The sequence below is a fragment of the Cervus elaphus genome, chromosome X (assembly GCF_910594005.1).
Source record: "Cervus elaphus chromosome X, mCerEla1.1, whole genome shotgun sequence".
NCBI lineage: Eukaryota > Metazoa > Chordata > Mammalia > Artiodactyla > Cervidae > Cervus > Cervus elaphus.
In genome coordinates, this window is record NC_057848.1 from 74,848,845 (window position 1) to 74,863,142 (window position 14,298).

Consider the following 14,298-nt stretch of genomic DNA (forward strand, 5'->3'; position numbering starts at 1 on the left):
CTCCCTTGGGCTCCCAGCATGGGCTCCCCAGCCATCCTTCTCTCGTTGATGCCAAGGTTGGGGCTGAGGATACAGCTTCGTACTTCCCACCCCTTCTTTACTCAACCCCAAAATAAAAAAGGTAGAATCTGAGAGCCTTAAAGCATTCCTTGGATTCCTCCTGTGACATATTTATCCCTGGAATGGATGGGACTCCTCATGATGGAGATACTGAGATTGTCTGGGTAGTGACAACAGGCCATCATGTCTGGGTGTGGCTGGCTTTCTAGCCTGAAACCATAGGATTTAGCACAGCAAAGGTAGGCCTGAGTGCCAGGGTCTGGGGCCTGCCTGCTAGCCCCACCCCGACGGGGGAGGAAGGCTGATGGGTCTAGTCATAGGGCTGGAGACAGGACTCCCTGCTCCTGGTGAACCTTGTCAGTAGGGCAAGCTGCTGGGGGAGTGAAATTAGTGCAGCAGCAAAGGGAACAGTACTTTAGTGGGAGGGGTCTGTCCCAGAGTTCCAGACTTTTCTGGGAATTTCTGGGAAAACTGACTCAGTGGGCGTGAGCCAAGCCCCCACTCTGTAGAAAGTCACAGGCACAGACTGACACCTCTGTAACGGGGCAGAGAGGCACAAGGAGGTGGCTGCAGAGACACAGCCTCACCCTCCTGCCCCTTTTTGACACTTTGATGCATTATGAACTCCCTTATGCTAGGACAGTCAACACCAGGTCCTCTTCCCTTCAAAACCCTCTGAAGCAGTATGGCACAGTGCAGATAAAATAGACTATGGGGCCCAATGAAGTGGGGTCATCTCCCAGCTTGGTCATTATTAGCCAAGTGACACTGGGCTAGTCACATGCCTACCCATTCTAAGTCTTGGCTTCCTTACTTGTAACATGCAAGTTTCTTGTACACAGGAGGGACCCAGTATGGTTGCTTCCCTTTACAGGCTAAACACATGCACATCCATGATACCCCCTACTGAGGCAGGTCACTCTATCCCCAGCCCCAGTCCAACAGGGCCCCTTCAAGTCTCTGTAACCCTGTCCCACTCCCAAGTGTCAGGAGTCCCAGGGCTGATCCTGGCCCTGCCAGCCAGCATGGAAGCCAAGTGAAGGTTGGTAAGTGGTCTTGATTACCCATGGCTTGGCCTTCTTGTGACCTCGCCAAGGTCTCAGCTTCATCAGCTGGTTTAAGAGGAAGCCAGTGCAGGACCTTGTCATTGGTCGAGGTCAGTGGATGAATGAGGCAGGACACGAGGGATCCAATGCTCTAGCTTGCCTTGTTCTAACCACACGGTGTTGACCATGGTGCTTTCCAACTCCTTTAAGGACTGCTGTAGACCTTTGTAGCCTTTGAAACATGTACCCCTCTTGGAATTCTTTGTTCCTCATCTGTTTCCCCTGCAGGATGGAAAGCATCAGGAGGGTCGTGATGAGGTGGGTCTTGTCATCACTTCACTTCTGATGCCCAGCACACAACCAGGTCTTCATAAATACGTGGTGAATGTTAAGAATCAACGGATGAATGGATGAATGGAATGGGCTAGAACATGTCTGGCAACCTGTCAGGAACTATGCACACTTGAGGGATTCCTCTTATGGAAGTCCCGGAGGCCAAGGCAGGAACAAGAACTAAGGCTTCCAGGCTCTTCTTCTTGCAGAGGATGCCTCCCTGGAGCACCTTGGCTGGGCCAGCTCTTCCTTCTATATTTGGCATGGGTCAGGGCTGCCTGCCAGGGTGTCTCTTGCAGTCCCTATGATCAGAGTCAGGGATCAGCCACCCTGGGGCCCAGAAGGAAAGAGTGAGTGAACACGGCTTTGAGGGCAAGCTGCTTCCATGGCTCTGGGGCTCCAAGGTCAACACGCATTTGCACTGCTTCCTGGCATCCTGGCATTTTTCTTTCAGCATAATGGGGGAGGGTGTGTTCCGTGTGAGGGGTGACATGGCAATAATGCTGCTGTTAGCCCCCTCCCCAGACAATCCAAGAGGACATGCCTTGTGTCCTTGTTCAGCTGTTCGAGTTGACCTGTGCCTGGGGAGGAGGGAGGGAGGCCAGGATGGAGGAATCTTAGAGGCTGGGTCTCCTGAGGGTCTTGATTCCTCCCCAGTCTTATCTGTCTCAGCACTGCCACCCCTCGTGCCCAGAATGACGTGCCTGACCTTGTGGGTTTGTTTGTTTTATACAAGTGTACAAACAAGCCGTGCTTAGCCACCAGCCATCTACAGTCAGTTCCTGAGACCCAACTCCAGAAAGAGTCCTCCATAGAACTCTCTGGAATACCTCTCTCCATACCTGGGAAAGAGAAGGCTTCAAATTCTGCTGTTAAAACCAGTTTTAAGATGGAGAGCACCCTGATGATCATTCTTGTCTTCCCATCTCATCATACAGATGGGATGGCTGAGGCCAGAGAGGGGGCTGGTCTCTTCTGAGGTTGCTGGGACAGGCCCAATCCAGGGGACACCCCCTCCTCTGCCCCCCTAAGCCCACCAGCCTGCACAGAGGGCACTTTGGGGCAGTTCCCGGAAACGTGTCCATTTGGGATCTGTGGAACCCACAGTTCTGGCTTGAGATTCAGGCTTCAGGTCTTTGGAACGGCTCATGCAAGGGGTATTGACACTCTGCAGCCCAGCCAGGCAGGAGGTCTGCATGCCCCTGCCCACAGGCCTGAGTACACACGCCCGGAAAACACCACCCAGAGACACTTCCAAACAAACACTCAGGCAAATAAAACCCTGGGGGCTGGGCCCAGACTGTTGCCAAGTCTCTGCTGCTTTTGTAGGAGCATCTCCTGTTGGTGGAAAAATCTTGGGGAGGGGTGCATAACAGCCCCCTTGGACTGAGACCATGGCTGGGCCTTGAGCTTCAGCCCCAAAGCCTGACTTGAGAGTCAGAGGGCTGCTGCCCTGAGACACGTGACTCTCGGTCAACAGGATGCTTCAAGCGGTAGCTGCACCCTGTGGAGCTGGCTGTCCCGCCTCTGTCACTGCCTGCCCTAATCAGTTGAAACCCTGCCTTGAGACTACATTGTCAACTCTGCCCACCTTTGCAGCCAGGTGGCCTGTCCTGCAAATTGGGGGCTTACCAGCCCCCAGAATCTCATGAGCCAATCCCTTGATAAAGCCCTGAGCCCTGCTGGCTACCGTAGATAACTATCAAGTGCTTGGGGTGGCATCTGGGACAGAAGTCCTCCCTACACTAGGGGTGGTGGGATAAACACCCCCATTTGCCCCCACCCTCTACACATCTCCAAGGAAGCTCACATGGCCAGCAGAGTTCTCCAATTAAATAGGGAGTGAATGGATCTCCCCAAATTTCAGGAAATGGTTTCTGACACAAACCTGGTCAACGGAATTCTGCTATTCTGCCAGATACTCTGCAAATGCATCTCACAGCACTTTACAGTTGAGCAACACTCTACCTCCCTCCTGCAATTCACAGCTTCCATTATCTGATGACGACTCTGAGAAGTCCTACTGGAAAGAGTGCCATTCGACGTTGTTTAAAGCAGAATCTCCTGCACTTTTTTGATCTCAGAAGCCTTTTCTCTTAGAACAGCCATTCTATTAACAACTGGTACAACTTGTGTTCCAGAGGGCACATTGCTAATAATATTGGACTTGGTGGCCTTTAAATGGCCTTCTCCAACTCCAAAAGGTTAGTATTTTTAAAATTTCTATTAGATTCATAAACCTGGTTGGGTCTCTATTAGTTGTCATCCATTCATGGGGATATTTGGGAATGTTATGAGGGGCTTCTGGCTGAGTGCAAATATCTGTGGCCACGATACCCTTAGCAGTGGCCCAGGGACTTGGGAGCAGCAACCGTTTGACTGTCTGGATTCAACACTGTAACAGCCTATGAGTTGTGTAGTGGGATGCAGGCCCCCCGCAGGCTATGTCCTCCAGGAAAAGTTTACAGCAGTGATTCTGGGCTGTTTGGGAGTGACAGACATTTTTGAACAGCTGAAAAAAGTGGTGGGACTCCTCCCCCCCGGCAGAAAAGACACAGAAGCACACACATGCACTCATATGTACACATAATATCCTGCATCCAAATCCAAGGGTCTCAGGAATGACCTGAAACCCCTATTGGACATTCTAGGGCTGTCTGGACTTGGCTTAAGAACCCCTGGAACAGTCTTGTCCTCTTGGATCAGGCTCACCTCTGAAAATCTTTGACTCCTCAAGGAAGTCTGGAGACTTCTTTCCTGTGTAGTTGGAAGGTGGGGGGGGGGCAAGAGATTTGCCCCTGCCCTTCAGAGTCGACACTAACAGGAGCTCAGAGCTGGGCCCTGGCTAAATTCAAAGAGCAGCCGGAATTACGGGAGTGCATGGGACGCGAGGCTTCTGCTCAGAGGTTTGAGAATGGTCAGTATTAATCACAGAGATAGCTTCTTAGAGGTGGGGCTCTACACTGCAATTTGAAGAATGTGTACTGTGGCTTGGTGTGGGGGGGATCTGAGACCAGTTGTTGCTTACATGAGGGACAACTCAGGCAAAGGCCAAGGGGTTGGGGAAGGGGGGCTTTTGAGAGAGCGGAAGGGGTGGTAGAAAGAGAATGCAATGGGATCAAGAGGAGGGAAAGGTGAACTCAGAGCAACTCAGGGTGCAGAGGGCGAGCCCTCTTTGTTCAGCAGAGTTACAAGGCCTTCCTCTAGGGGCAGGACAGCTCCTTCCATCTATTTGATCCCCTGGAATCCTCCACAACAGCTGCCCAGAGCCCACCACCAGCCTCCTCTGGCCCCAGCCCCACCCAGACTCCGCCAGCAGCAGGCTCAGCTTTGGCTTCACCGAGAGCAGGACAACTCAACTTGGACTTCGCAGAGAAGGGCCGAGTCGGTCAACTTGAGGCTTTCAGGTCCTTGCCACTTCTAAGTCAGCATACCCACCCTCCACAGTCTGCCCTCCATCTTTCTCTTCAACCTCAGAGGGAAAAGGGCTGATGCTTCCCTTGTGGATAGAGACCCATCCCCATGGGTCCTGAACCCCATCGTGCCTCATCTTCTGCAGGGCCTCACTTCTTCTAGAAAGAATTCACAGCTCAAGCTGCCCCCACTCCCCACAGCCAGCTCTGCTTCTAAGACTGAAACATCCAACAGTCTTGGACACACACCCACTCCCTCAGCCCTGAAAAAACACTCCCCGCAAGAGCAACGGCCCATACTCCTTTCTCCTGACGAGACGTGTGTCACAATTTAGGGAAGCCCTCCTAGGCCTTCTTTCCCTAGATGACTGAAGGCTGCTGTGATCTCCCGCATTCCCACCGTATTGAATGAGAGACATTACACCAGCTACATAATGTCCTGTTTCCTCTCCTGCCAGTCTGGAAGCACCGTGAGGGCTGGCCTGTGCTTACTCCCTCAGCCTGCACTCCCGGGAAAGTCAAAACTAAGACAAAGCCTTATGTATGAGGATGTGGCGGGGAGAATGACCTGAAGGAACAGAAGTGAGGGGCCTTCCATCATGTCCCCTCCCACGCGACCATATGGTGCCTTCATTTCTGAGAAAATGCTTTCAATTCTTCTTCAAGACATTTGAGGTCCAAGACCACTCTATCTACCCAGAGGCCCCTTCAGGGTGCTGACCAGCTGCAACCTCTGCAGAGACTTTAATGCAAGAGGGTTCGTGGAAAAGTGACAGTTCCCGGTGCAACAGCTGATGCGGGGGCCATCACTGCTAGTCCTTGCGCTCTCCTCCACCCTCTATTCCTCCGGCTGCTCTGTATTTTTTGCCTGGGAAGGCGACTCACACCTGTACCCTTGAGGAGTTTAAGCCTGTGGCTGCCTTGCCCTGAGCCACGGTTCCTGCAATTGCCTGTGCGCGTTTATTACTGGACACGGAAGCACCAAGAAAATGCCCCCATGGAATTTACTGGGCTCTAAACATACTCGTCCCCACCACTGCTATAAAGAGCCCTAACCCCTCGTTTCTTTTCCTGCTGGCTTGCAGGCATGAGAAACACAAACTGACCAGATGGTCACTGCAGCTTTAAGTTCAATGGAATTGCTACTGTGACCCTTGGGGCAAAAAATCCATCCCATCAAACTAGAACTTCTAATCTGCCTGAAGGCCAGGAAGCTTCCTGCTTCAGGGCCAGGAAGCACGGATTTCACAAAGGGGTCACCAGAAGTGATGGTGAGAAGGCCCACTCCTCTGTAGGTCCAGCCCTTGGTTTCCAGACCTGTGCGTCCTAGCTATTGGAGACCATATATCAGCCATCGGGTCTATGTCCTTACTGTGTCCTAGAGGACAGCCCCTCGAGCCAAATGTGTTATTCCCAAACTAGCATCTTTGATAGCCTTTAATGGGCTATTCTATCAGGCCCAGTGCTACAAGTGATGCTTGGCCTCATGGTCATCCTGGTGAATCCCATGCCCATTCCTGCATCTTCTTGGCCATGAACATGATTTTCCAAGTATGTTCCCTCTGGGCCCCTAGCCAACTAGTGTGTTAATTTGCCAGGACTGTCATAACAAAGTGGCTTAAAAGGCAGACGTGTATTGTCTCCACATTCTGGAGATTTAAAGTTCAAAATCAAGGAGTGAGCAGGGTTGGTTCTTCCTGAGAGCTCTGAAAAAAAGGATCAGTCCCAGGCCTCTTTCCTTGGTTTATAGATGGCCACGTCTTCCCGCATCTCTTCACTATGTGTGTCTCTGTGTCCAGACATCCCCTTCTTATACAGACACCAGTCACATTGGATTAGGGCCCACCCTACTCCAGTATGACCTCATCTTAACTAATTACATCTGCATTGACTCTATTTCCAAGTAAATTCATAATCTGAGGTACCAGGCTTAGGACTTCAACACATGAATTTGGAAGGTGGGCAAATTCAACACATGACCATAGGCTATGGCAATCACTCCCATTCAGTGGTCTATAGGCCACTTCTCGCGCCACATCAGGTTGATAACCAACTCTGTCACTTGCAACTCAACCCACAAGGAGTATTTCCCTTTATCACCCTTCTTTGTTATCACTGAATAGAGTTGGAATGGAGCTGCAGTCTACTTGTTTTTGAACTTTTACCAATACATTGTGTCAAGCCAGTTGAGAGCCAGGCCCAAATCATTTTAACCTCCATCAGTGGGTCACTGGGAAACTCCACGAAGCTGTAGGAATGAGCTGATGGAATGGTGTGGTCAGCACAACAGATGTAGATGACACAAGAGTCTGGACCATCTGTTTGTGTCATTTACTTGAATCTCTGGACCTTCTTGGATCCAAAGTCCAATTATACTGTTTTCACCATACAAAGGATGTACTTACCTGACCTTATGATTTATTGGATTTAATAATACCTAGTTCATGATGGGCAACTGCAGACTTATGGTTACTTGGGGTTCCACGGTCAAACACTAAGTCTCTACCAAAGCACAGTAGCACTCCAAGAGCTATTTTATAAAGGGAGGAAAACCTCTGTCACAGAAGGTATGACCTTGCCTCCAGACCTTAGGAGTCTGCACTTAGGTGTCTCTGCTATTAGAGCTTGCCAAAGACACCACCCAGCATTTCCTCCAGGGGAAAATGGGGGCAGAGTGGGTCTTGAGATCAGTCGGAGCCATGGAAAAAAAATCATCAGAGCCACCACTTAAAGCCCTATCTGCTCCCATCTGTAGCTGGGACTTTGGAGGAAAAGAGATGGAGGACTCTTGAGAAGACAGTGAGTGGAAGGAAATGAAGATGCAGGAAGATACCCTTTTGGCCATGGTTGAGCTGCTCATGTCCGAGCCCACAGACTCAAGTGAATGGATGGAGATGCCTTCTATTTGCTCCATCCCACAGTCCCAGGAAACCACAGTTGAAAATCAATAATCACTAATAAAATCAGTAATGTTACACAGGCAAAATGGCCATTTCATTATCAGGAACAAGCAGACAGCAAGAGGGGTTGGCATGGTGTTGGCTCCGAGAGTGGGCAGGAAATGTTTGGCTTGCTGGTCATCCCACTGCACAGAAACTCGGTCCCTCATGGCCACCCTACAAAACTTATACTCCATAGCTTTCTTGAGCCTTCCGCTCTGATTCCACCAGCTTCACTGAGCATGGTGGAGTGGCATCCATGATGTGGTACACTGCCACGTTTGGTCTTTAGGAATGAGGAGCCAAATAGGGCCAGGACTCAGGGGTGGACGATGACACATCTTAGGAAGGATGGCTTCTGTGGAACAGGGCTGGGGACAGGGCAGGATGGGAAGGAAGCTGAGCCCTGCTTGAGGCTCAGCATGGTACCACGTCTGGCTTGCTGACCACCCCAAAACTCTAAAGCGACCACTATGGTCCTCCTGAGCCAGCCAGGCATCTGCCACCACATCCAGAGGACTTGATTACTAAAGCTGTTTGTTTTGCTGCTGAGGCAATGTGACACCAGCCTGTGTGATCTGGCTCTGGGCATCACGTTGCCAGCACACAACAACAAGATGGAAATTTGGCTGCTGCAAAAGGCACCAATTTTGCCTTCTTCTCTGAATCTCCTTTCTCTGAACAGCAGGGACATTTCAGTCCCATGTAAAGTACACACTCTCTTCCTCCTGGCAAGAGCCCAGTACCGTAATTCCCCATATAGTGCCACCTTGGAAGAGCCTTGGGCAACAAGGCAGGGGCAAGAAGACTGCACCGAATCTTAGGTTCCGAGGCTCTAGGGCAGAGATGAGGTGCCCAGAGAGAATGCATTGGGTAGCAAAGCATCTTCTTGGCCTCTCCTGCCCCTGTGCTCAGGAGAAAGGACTGGGGAGACGAGTGTCCCAGCTCAAGGGGTAGATCGGCAAGGCACTGCCTCGCCCTTTGGTTTCATTACTTGAGTTGCACCAGGTGACATCTAGACTCATTCCTCAAGGCAGTAGCGCTTCCCTGCTGGCAGATACACTGGGTGACTGGGAGGCAGGATGGTGGAGGCATATCTCCAGCTCCAATGCAATCGGTGGCCTCCTGCAACCCAGGACGGGTCTCTCAACTATCAAGGCAAGTAGGGGGCCTTTCTGGAAAATGCAGCAGATGGGAGTTCTGTGCCTGTGGAGAGCAGGAAGTAAAGCCCAGGGAGAGAAGGGAGCTTGCTCCACGTCCTACACTGAGTCAGGCACAGGCCTGAGCTGGGAACCCAGGGTCTTGCCTCCCAAGCTAGGCCTCTTATCATTTGATGGAGCTGCCACCAACAAACATGCAGTATCACCATCCCCCTCCCCACATCCACACATTTCTTTGTCCATGTTGCCTGTTGGTGCACTCTGGTCATCTCATGCATGGGGCAGATGCCCTGTGAGAGCCGGAGGGGCCCTTGAGATTCGCCTTTCCCAGCCCTGACCCTGGGCGGATGAGCATGCTTAGCCCTTGGCAAGCATTTTGCAGCAGCAGAAGCAGCGGCTCAAAACTGGCTGTAGCTGAGTGACAGCTGACACCTGAAAGATATGAAGTCACTGACTGCAAGCCAGTCCTGTGAGGTAGGTACCCCACAAGCCCCATTTTATAGAAGAGGAAACAGAGGTACAGAGAGGGGAAAGTCACACAGCTATGAAGTGGCAAGGCCTGGATTGAAAGTCGACTGGCTGTAATGTTCTTTATCTTTCTGGCTTACTTCACTCTGTATAAGGGGCTCCAGTTTCATCCATCTCATTAGGACTGATTCAAATGAATTCTTTTTAACGGCTGAGTAGTATTCCATGGTGTATATATACCACAATGAGAAAGATGGTAACGATAACCCTATATGCAAAACGGAAAAAGAGACACAGAAATACAGAACAGACTTTTGAACTCTGTGGGAGAATGTGAGGGTGGGATATTTCAAAAGAACAGCATGTATACTATCTATGGTGAAACAGATCATCAGCCCAGGTGGGATGCATGAGACAAGTGCTCGGGCCTGATGCACTGGGAAGACCCAGAGGAATCGGGTGGAGAGGGAGGTGGGAGGGGGGATCGGGACGGGGAATACGTGTAAATCTATGGCTGATTCATATCAATGTATGACCAAAAAAATAAATAAATAAATAAAAAAGAAAGAAAGTCGACTGGCTTCTGGTTGCTTGCCTTTACACTGTCGTGTAATCTCTGGATCCCATGAGTTACTACGTGCCAGGTGTCAGCGCCTGCAGCCAAGGGCCCTGCGGCTCTGCAAAGCAGTACTTCTGTTGGCTCTAATGATGAGTGTGAGATGGTCCGTTCTTGTTCTCCCAAGCACGCTCAGCCCAAGTTCAACACTCCGCACAGGAAGTGCTCAACAAAAGCATTTATGTATGGCACAACAGCTCTGCACCTGGCCCTGGGCTAAGACTTGATACACAGCAAGTTGAACTTCTGGGGACCCCAGTCTAGTGTGGGGGAGGGGTGGGCATATCCGCAGTTACAGGGCAGAGTGGTGAGGACCCCACTTTCCTCCACCTCCACCCTCCATCCCATCCCCTCATCCCTCACTGGTTCCCCCCACCCCACCCCCACCCCTCCACCTCCATCAAGGAGCAGCTCACTAGCCAAGGTGCTTTTTGTAAACTGGCAGCTCCTTCTCCTGGCCTCTGGGCAGGGGTGGGGGGTGGGGGTCCATGAAGGCCACACAGATGAGAACAAAAGCTTTGGCTGAAGCCTGATGGCTGAGAGGAGTGGCCCAAGTGAGCTGGGAAAGGAGGGCCCTCTGCAGCCCTTGGGGAACACAGAGTGCACAGCACGGAGGTGTGAAACAACAATGTGTTTTGGAACAGCCAGTTGTTGCCTATGTCCACTACCTGAGTTGTTTTTGTGGGGGCTAAGGGACAAACCTGGAGGGCAAACCACTGAACCAGAGGATTATTCACAAACCTAAAATCAGATGGAATTTGCCCTGCTAAGTTTCAGACTTTCCTGGGACCCAGTGGTCCCTATTTTCCTGCCAATCTCTCCCTTGTGGAATGGAAATGGCTATACTCTGCCTGTCCCGCGGTATTAGGGTTCTCCAGAGAAATACAGTCAGTAGGAGATGACAGATTATAGATGGATGAAAGAAGAGGAGATTTATGATAGAAATTGGCTCACATGGTAGGGATGCCAAGAAGTCCCACGATCTGCCATCTGCAAGCTGGAGACCTAGGGAAGCCCACAGTACAATTCAGTCCAAATCCAGAGAACCAAGGGAGCCACTGGACTAAGTCCCAGAGTCTGAAGGTGGGAAAACAAGGCACTCTGAAGTTCTAGGGCAGGAAAAGATGGCCATCTGAGCTTAAGAGAAGAGTGGGATCTGCCTTTCCTTCACCTGATTCATCTGGGCCCTTCATGGGTTGCACAATGCCCACCCTCATTCGTGAGGGTCAGTCTCTCTACTTAGTCTACTGATTCAAATGCAAACGTCCTCCACAAATGCCTCAGAGACACACTCAGCTCTCCGGGCCTACCTTAACCCAGTCAAGTCAACACATAAACATAACCATCACGTCCATCTTGAAAGCAGATAACTTGTTGCTTGGTTTCACAAGTTCACAAATGAGAGGAAATTTGGCCCAGGATGAATGATACCTTGAGTCTCACCCATACCTGATTTAGATGATATGTGGATGAGATTTTAGACTGAGAGTTGATGCTAAATTGGGATAAGACTTTTGGAGATTTTGAATGCATTTTTCATGTGAGAAAACGCATGAACTTTTGAGGGACCAGAGGGTGGATGGTGATGGGTTGAATTGTGTCCCACAAAAATTCATGTGTTGATATTCTGTCAGTACTTCAGAATGTGCCCTTACTGGGACTAGGATTATTGCAGATGTGATTAGTTGAGGCGAGATGCTACTAGTGTAGGGTGGGACCCTAATTCAGTACTGCCATGTCCTTATAAAAAGGGGAAAATTTTGGACACAGAGTGTGCAATGAAAGAAGAAAATGTCAAGAGACACAGGAAGATGATGGCCGTCTACAAGCCAAGGAAAAAACCTGGAACAGATCCTTCCCTCACAGACTTCAGAAGGAACCAAGCCTGCTCACTCCTTGATCTCAGACACCTACTCTCTAGAACTGGGGGACAATGTGTTTCTGGTGTTTCAGCCCCTGGTCCAGGGTACTTTGTTCTGGCAGCCCAAACAGACTAAGAGATCTTGATATTTTAGAGCAGCAACTTTTCCCTGAGGGTAATAGGGAGCCATTGAAATATTTTGAGTAAGGCAGGAACAAGGCAGAGATCTGTATTCTAGAAACTTACCCTCGCATCTGTGAGGAGGATGCACTGGAGGGTACAAGACCAGAGGCAGGGAGAATATTTTTAGGACATGCTGCTGTACTCTAGATGAAGTAATAATAAAAATAATAGTAATTATTAGTAGTTGGAGTATACCTATTTTTACAAACAGTAGCCCATCACTTCTACTGTGGGAGGTGCTTTACATGGATTTATTTTTATTTGAATCCTTGCAACCAGCCAATGAGACAGGCACTGTGATTATCTTCCTTTGGCAGACTAAGGTCTCCATTTGCCCCAGGCCATATGGCAAGTGGAGATCCAAGGATTTGAACCAGGCAGTCTGGCTCTAATGTCTGTATGCAATGGAATGTTTCTCAATGTTTACAACCAGCCTGGACTTGTGCCCATTTCTGGGAGTGTAGCTACTACCACCATGGTCAATTACAAGCTACTAAGACCTATCAACAAGTTCACAAAATTGTTGAAAATGTCACAGTCCTTTTTCATGAGGCAGTGCAAGCCAGACAATTAGCAAAGCTACAGGCACAGAGCCGGTAACATGTGAAGTGCATGTTATTTCCCATCTCCCTACTGAGTTTTGTCTTCATGGAATTTTTTGGAGGCCGCTGTAGCAGACCGCCTAGGACATTCAAATCTTCGTTTCACCAGTGAGCAGCTGCGTGATCTCAAGACAAGTTGCTGAACGTCTCTGAGCCTCAATCTGCACCACTCTGAAATTAGCTCTTATGAGGCTTCATGAGCTCATGACGTGAAGCACAGGCCCTAGTGCAGAGTAGGTGTGCCAACAGTTTGGGCTGCTTTTATTGTTAAGATGATTGTGTTTTCCAAACCAAGAATAGCAGGAGTACGTTGTCCATTTGTGTTTTTGTTTTTTCCCAATGTCTGCCTGGACAGCATGCCTGCTTGATGCTGGGCTCTGGCTGGTCCCCTGGCATTAGGTCATATTAACCTTCTGAACCGTTGTAGCGATGGTGCGGCAGTAGCCTAGCTGGTTGCTAGGACAGCCACCGGCCTGGATTTTGGTGGGTGTGTGTATTTCTAATCACAAAATTGCAAATGGTCTGAAGGGTCCTAGAATAGTGGATGGAGCCTCTTCCCATGTGGGGCCTGAGTCGTGCCTGTACTGTTGGAAAAAAAAATGTCATTGCATAGAGAGTAATAATTAGCAAGCCATCTGCATACTTTTTTCTATAAAAGCTTTGACAGTGTCTTTCAGTTGTATGTATGGTGCAAGAGGAAAACTGGCAGTCATCTGGATTTATGTTAATTCCCTAAATTATTTATCTATCTGTTTCCAAAACCATTTCCCATCCTTATCTACCCTTTGATACTACCTATGGCATTCTGAGAAAGTGGAATTTGTGGTAAGCAAGGAGCTTCAGGGGAAAAATTGACGTGTAGCCACAGCTTTCTGGTTTCATGGTGAAATCGATGGAAGCCATTCTCCAGCCCTTTAATTAACTGCTCGCTTGCTAATGAGGGTTTTTTTCTTAAAGGTTCCTATTTTTTAAATCAGGGGAGTCGCCAGGAAATTACAATCAATATTTTAACAATTTCCCATTTGTTTCCATTGTGAATCTTAAAAGTGCTTACCACCACCAACATCCCAGAGAAAATTAAAACTAAGAACACGGTGAAGAGAACTAATTCAACTCAAAATGATACTTCAACTCAAAATGATTTCCCAATGGTTCTCGTCCACCCCACCAGGGCAAAATGCCACATGTCCTCATCAAGTGCCCCAGCCTGACTCCTCACCTGGCACACAATCACCTTTTCCCAGACACAGCAAAACACTCACCATTTGCCTAAATCATTTGCACATGGCTTTGGACCCATGTGCAGAACTGAGTTTTCATCCTAATATATTTCACCTTACATTCAATAACTGCCTTCTGTCTTTGGGGATGTTTGGAATACATAACAGTAGCCTCTTCTCTGAGGACAAACAACTGTTATATCCAGAGGGGCTGCAACCCTGACTACACCCCAGTAAGGAGATGCTGGAGCAGCCACACCTGGATCTACAACAGGAGACAGTCACCACCCTGGGCTTCCGCACGGACATTTGTCTATCCTGGTTCCTGTTAGTTGTGGCCGCCAGTCTGCTGTGGGCAGAAAATGTAGGTCATCATGGTTAGGATTCTATGCAGAGG